The 6,000-nt window shown below is 34.4% G+C and overlaps 1 long non-coding RNA gene across 1 annotated transcript; it reads right to left on the bottom strand.

The window, feature by feature from the left end:
• Positions 1 to 523: 523 nt before the first annotated feature.
• On the bottom strand, positions 524 to 5,886 carry LOC139481969 (uncharacterized). Its single transcript, XR_011654737.1, has 2 exons — positions 5,669 to 5,886; positions 524 to 5,113 (listed from the first exon to the last, which is right to left on the bottom strand). It is a non-coding gene; the product is annotated as an uncharacterized lncRNA (long non-coding RNA).
• Between the last annotated feature and the right edge of the window lie 114 nt (positions 5,887 to 6,000).

Raw genomic sequence — 6,000 nt, 5'->3', positions numbered from 1 at the left:
GCAAATTTGTGATACATGTAGATCTATGAACTAAAATTAACTGATAAAAATGCATATGTGTCTTTGAAAATGTTATATGATGATCGCCGAATATGTTTGAGGTGGCAGACCATATATGAAAAGGGGAAGTTCAAGATAAGCTATTAGCCCTGGAAATCAGAGGCTAATGCTATCATACGATTACAATAAGTCTGTAAACTGCAAATATGTTATCTAAGCGCAGCGAAATCTGCCATAAATCAAGCGACTAACCCTGGATATCAGAAGTTATCGCTACCAACGCAAAGTTTACATGTTTGAATGTAATAAATTTCTTTCCAAGTTATCCATTCAATTTCTATATGCATGTAAGTCCACTCCTCGTCCAGGATTCGTCTTTTTTCTTGAATGACCGTCTCGTCATTAAAACTTTTGTACATCTTTCCACATTGAGTGATGGTTTAATCGATGTAGACAATACAATTCTGAAATAAACAAACAAAACCAAACAGCAGTATCTTCCGTAGGAATTGCATTCTACTAATTTAAGGGAGGGTGGGCGGGTTTTAGAAGATAAATCTATGGCTAAAAATGCGTCTGCTTTTCCTAAATGTCGACGTCAAAAGGAGGATTATGGGTAAATCAATCACTTGCAAAGATCGATAATCCAACAAGAAACCAAATATTATTACTTGACGAAGTACGTATAACGACGGACAGTGGTATGAGCACTACCGATAACTGATTTAAAATTTAGATTTTAAATCCTATTATCTTAGATGCTCATAAAAAATAACAAGATTGTTATTGGCAGGAAATGGCCACAGCATTTATTAACAGATATGATATATGTACTATTATATGAAATGCATTTTGTGATATGATATATGTACTATTATATGAAATGCAATTTGTGATATGATATATGTACTATTATATGAAATGCAAATTTGTGATACATGTAGATCTATGAACTAAAATTAACTGATAAAAATGCATATGTGTCTTTGAAAATGTTATATGATGATCGCCGAATATGTTTGAGGTGGCAGACCATATATGAAAAGGGGAAGTTCAAGATAAGCTATTAGCCCTGGAAATCAGAGGCTAATGCTATCATACGATTACAATAAGTCTGTAAACTGCAAATATGTTATCTAAGCGCAGCGAAATCTGCCAAATTGGCGGTGCTGCGACAATTTTAGCCTACAGTTAAAATTTTCACAGAACCGTCAACCGCCAATAAAATTGGGGGGAGCTGCGCATAGCTGTGCCATTTCAAGCAAAATTTGATTAAAATAATTTTCTGATAAATGAATATATGCCATTATATGGTATAAATTGTAAATTAATAAGTAACTATTTGTATTATTTATAAAACAGCCCAATAACTCCGATGTTTCGTTTAACTGTTCACTAAGATCATATATAGGCATTTGTTACGGACAACGAGTCAACTATAAAAATTCAAAGCATGGAATAGTCGTCTGGAAAAGTAATGCTACCCGTCTTACTAGAAATTATTGTTTCTAGGGCTCCCTGTATTAAGTTCAGAAAAAAATGTTCTTCTCTTTGTTAAATACACCCCATCTTCTGCTAGAGACTCGTGTTTAGCTTTTATGTAAGGATATCGAATGTAACATTCATGCTTTGTCATGTGGACAACAATGAAGCTGTTTAACTGACGCCTGCATTTGCCCATACATTACAATTCCCATTATTTGAAGACCGTCATTGCAGTCTTGGCAATAGAACTTGAGACCAAATAAAGTTGTATCAGGCAAATCAACATATTACCTTGACATAAATTGAACAAGCTAATGATGAAAGTAACCTAATTTGATATTTTATATATATCATTTCCCAATGTGCACTATAATATAGCTGGGAAGATCTTCAAATCCTTGCATTATTTTAATGCGATTCTTCACCTTAGCGATAGTTAATCCATCGGTAAAAACAAACCTACCATCAAATTTTCACTCCCGACCTTTTCAAAGCCAAATAAGCTCCTCCCGGTCGTTGTGTTGCTACCAAAATCACATTCTTAATAATTGACGACCTATCCATCCAAACCCTTATAGGAGAATATACACACAATTAAATGGGAATTCGTATATGTAAAGCAAAAATGCACCCGCTTTCAAACGACCTAAATATTTTTATCGGATAATCCATCAACGACACAAGCTATCTCCATACATAGATATAGAAAGATGTGGTATGAGTGACAATGAGACAAATCTCCATCCAAGTCACAATTTATAGAAGTAAACCATTAAAGGTCCATACCTATGTTGAATAAGTTCGACGAACAACGAGAATATTTAATACCTAAAGCATGTATAGATATTTTGAGTATTGCAGAAAATTGGTATTAATCAAACTAGCTAACCAACAAAAGACGAAATAGCGGTCCACCTACTACAAGTCTATCTGGCAATTAGCAAAGCAATAAAAGCCACTGGACATATACATTTGTCTAATTGCGCAGGACTGTGTATAGTTAACCCTCTACCAAACTGATCGGTCTTAGATGAAACCAAATGAATTTCTACATATTTCTTGTAAATTTTGACATCATTTTGTTTAAAGCATGATTTGTAGAACATGCATTGCTCATATTATGAACTGTCACCTCCCCAACCATGCATAAAAAGACCACGTCAAGCCAAGGAAAAAAACCGCCTGGAATAGCCTAGCTTTGTATGCAGAACTTCATATACCTGATCATATTGACAAAATACGATGCAATATCTCTCTTAAAAAGTCAGCCTAGTGTCCATCTGAAGCAACCTTGAACGCTCAAAACCATCGCTTACTATTAATTTTTAGTAAAGTCTTCATAATCATTTAGCTTATTGTAAATGCTTAAGCCTGATCAAGCCTGATCGATGTGTACGTATTGTTGAATGAGCAAATCCTAATTTAACATATATGCAGTAAGAGCAACAATGTCCATCAAGGACGAAAGCTATACTTTGGCAATACCGAAATCTTTCCTGAAACCATTTAACAAATTTAAAGCCCGGGTAAACTTTTCTGTACTATCAACTACCGAATTGTTTATTTGAAAGTATATTCCAGTTTCGAAATGACCATATGAAAGTTCATATTAGGAATGTCTGGTATAATAAATGCTTCCGGTCCCAATGTACGGGAATGGATCACCCGAAAACGAGACAGAGAATCTGCACCTGCATTACTTGAGCCTGGAATATACAACGCTCGAATCTGAAAATATTTACTCAGTAGTAACAATACTAGAGGACGAATCAACATCCTTACTAACTTTGATTTTGATATTTGCTTGTTAATTATCAAATATAGTGCTTGGTTTTATATATATTCTTAATAAATAAAAAAAAATTGTTGCTAAATTGAGAGGTTCAAATTAACATTTAACAAACATTTAATAAGATTAAAAGTATCCGATCCCAGCTCTGGATTGATTTTAACATGATAATACGAACTTCCGTGCTTAAGACATTAAATTTATTTGCGGTAGTTTTTAACCTTCATATGATAACCTTAAGCCAAAAGTAAACCCCTCAGCCGGAGCTAGGAATCTACACTTTTGTATAACCCCCAAGTTACATTCTTTTAATTCAGTTATGTTTAATGGAGTCCACCCTTTATCCAATAGATGATACATCAGTTTGGATTCGAAATCAATACAACCCAAATATATACAAAAATAAACATAAGATAAATATCACAAAAATTCTCAATTTGATATCTCTTTAAGATCAATTGTAATTGCATTTGCATTGCTAAAAAATTCACTTCATATTTTGCCCAGTATACGAGTTCGTACTGATGGGATACTGCAACGAGTTTCTTACACGTGCCTTTTATCTCGGTCTAAACTGAGGCCTAGTTTGCTTTAATCTTACATTTTGCCTGCCTTCAGGAAACAGTCTTGTCTGGGGCACTGAATCATAAGTGGGTGCTGATCAAAGCATCTTAAACAAGAATGAGTAAAAGCACATCATTGATTCACGCATGAACCTTGGTAATTGAATGCGTAACATTTTAAGCGCCCAATGCTTCTTGTCATTAACAATACTAGATGGAGGATACATATTGAGCAGCCATAAGCAAGGCCAACGACAGCCTAAAAACCAGCTGGATCCTGTGACATTCTGAGACGAAATTGTTCATTGTACGACTTCCATCCTAGTGCTGACCGCTTACCGCCTAGCCGTATACTATGCATGTACTTGAGTAAATCTTGAAAAACAGTCGAGTGAGCAGTAGTACAAAATATACTAATATAGACTAAAAAACGCATCTGTCCAGTTACACAATGTACCTATTGTGTAAATTTCTTATAATATACCCTGTTCTAACCAGAAAACATTGCAAAACATACCCCGTTCTAAACAGAAATATTGAAAAAAAAAATCACCTGTTCTAGACACGCTCGGAAAATGTATACCTTGTTCATGACAGAGACCTATATTTTCTAGACTAGTTCAGAAATATAAAACCTGTAACCAAACAGTTTAATAATGTAAGCAAAAACATACTTGTGTCAATATCCAATATCCAATCTGTCCTTTTTAAATCGATTGTTTAAAAATAAACCTGTTCCCGACAGCAGGGCATAAAAAGGCAACCCTGTTCTAATAAGCAAAACATGAAAATAAAGGACCCTGTTTTTGTGTCACATTCGTATATATAAAAATATAGGAAGAACACCATACCCCCCCCCCCCCCCCCCACATCCGGGGTATCAAAAGTTCCTGTGAAATAACGACTTTCTAATTACCCCCAGAAGAGGCCTGTGAATAAAGTAATGGTAAGGCCAGATCAACATATTCTCTTGAAATGTTTTAACTTAATATCGACATTTCTTGCAAGCTCATCATTATCCTTACTACACGGAGATGGGTTTTGAAAAAATTGGAAAATTACCTGATTATCATCAGCAGAACTAGAAGTAGCGGTCGTGAATACCGGAGCCATAATCATAGACATAACCTCTGAACTGTGTAAAGTTGTTGCCACTGGACCCTCTATAGATCTGTTAACACCCGAATCTCCATCAAGTTTGAACGCAAAAAAGTTTTCTTAGCCGATGTTGACCACATTGTCGCCTCTTCCTACCAGATACCCTAAGCATTTTAAACTGAAAAAGACATGCTATGATAAATTATGTAAATATGTATATGAACATATAAGAATTAAAACAATGCAAAAGAAACAAACAAACAACAAAAAAACGTTAAAAAAAACCAACACATCTGCTGATTCTGCTGTGGCCGATCGTGTCTCCGAGCACGAGAAAAAAAATTGAATATAAGATTTGCTAATGGCCCATCCATCGTAAAACAACAATATTTTTTATTTTGTATTCAATAATCCAGCCATCTTAACATTTTAACGTGCGTCTCTAATCAACCAAAATAATGCTAAATTTAGATTTAGAAGTTTGCTCTAAATTTAAATTAAATTCAAATTGTCAAAATTGCATATCCGAAATAAAATTTAGAAATAATTCGAAGTAGAAGTAATTTATTTTCTTCTCAGAATGACGACAAAACTTGACCATGCCGTCTGCTAAGAATCATAATTTTGCCATGACCCTTCGACAATTGTATCCATCGAGTCAAAATAAACGACAATTAAATCCTTGATAAATATTGTTTGAAACAGTTTGTAAAAAAATAAGGTTTTTAACAACTTATGTGTCAGATTGGTGTCGATTTTTTAGAAGATAAATCTATGGCTAAAAATGCGTCTGCTTTTCCTAAATGTCGACGTTAAAAGGAGGATTATGGGTAAATCAATCACTTGCAAAGATCGATAATCCAACAAGAAACCAAATATTATTACTTGACGAAGTACGTATAACGACGGACAGTGGTATGAGCACTACCGATAACTGATTTAAAATTTAGATTTTAAATCCTATTAGAGAAGTCACGGAGAACATAAATGTCAGAACACGCGTGCATTAAAAAAAAAAAACTATTTTAAATAATGGAATGGATTGCTGCGACCAGTTAGCCTGTA

The sequence above is a fragment of the Mytilus edulis genome, chromosome 7 (assembly GCF_963676685.1).
Source record: "Mytilus edulis chromosome 7, xbMytEdul2.2, whole genome shotgun sequence".
NCBI classification, from domain to species: domain Eukaryota; kingdom Metazoa; phylum Mollusca; class Bivalvia; order Mytilida; family Mytilidae; genus Mytilus; species Mytilus edulis.
The sequence above is the reverse complement of the archived record's forward strand: the minus strand, read 5'-3'. Positions and strand labels throughout refer to the sequence as shown.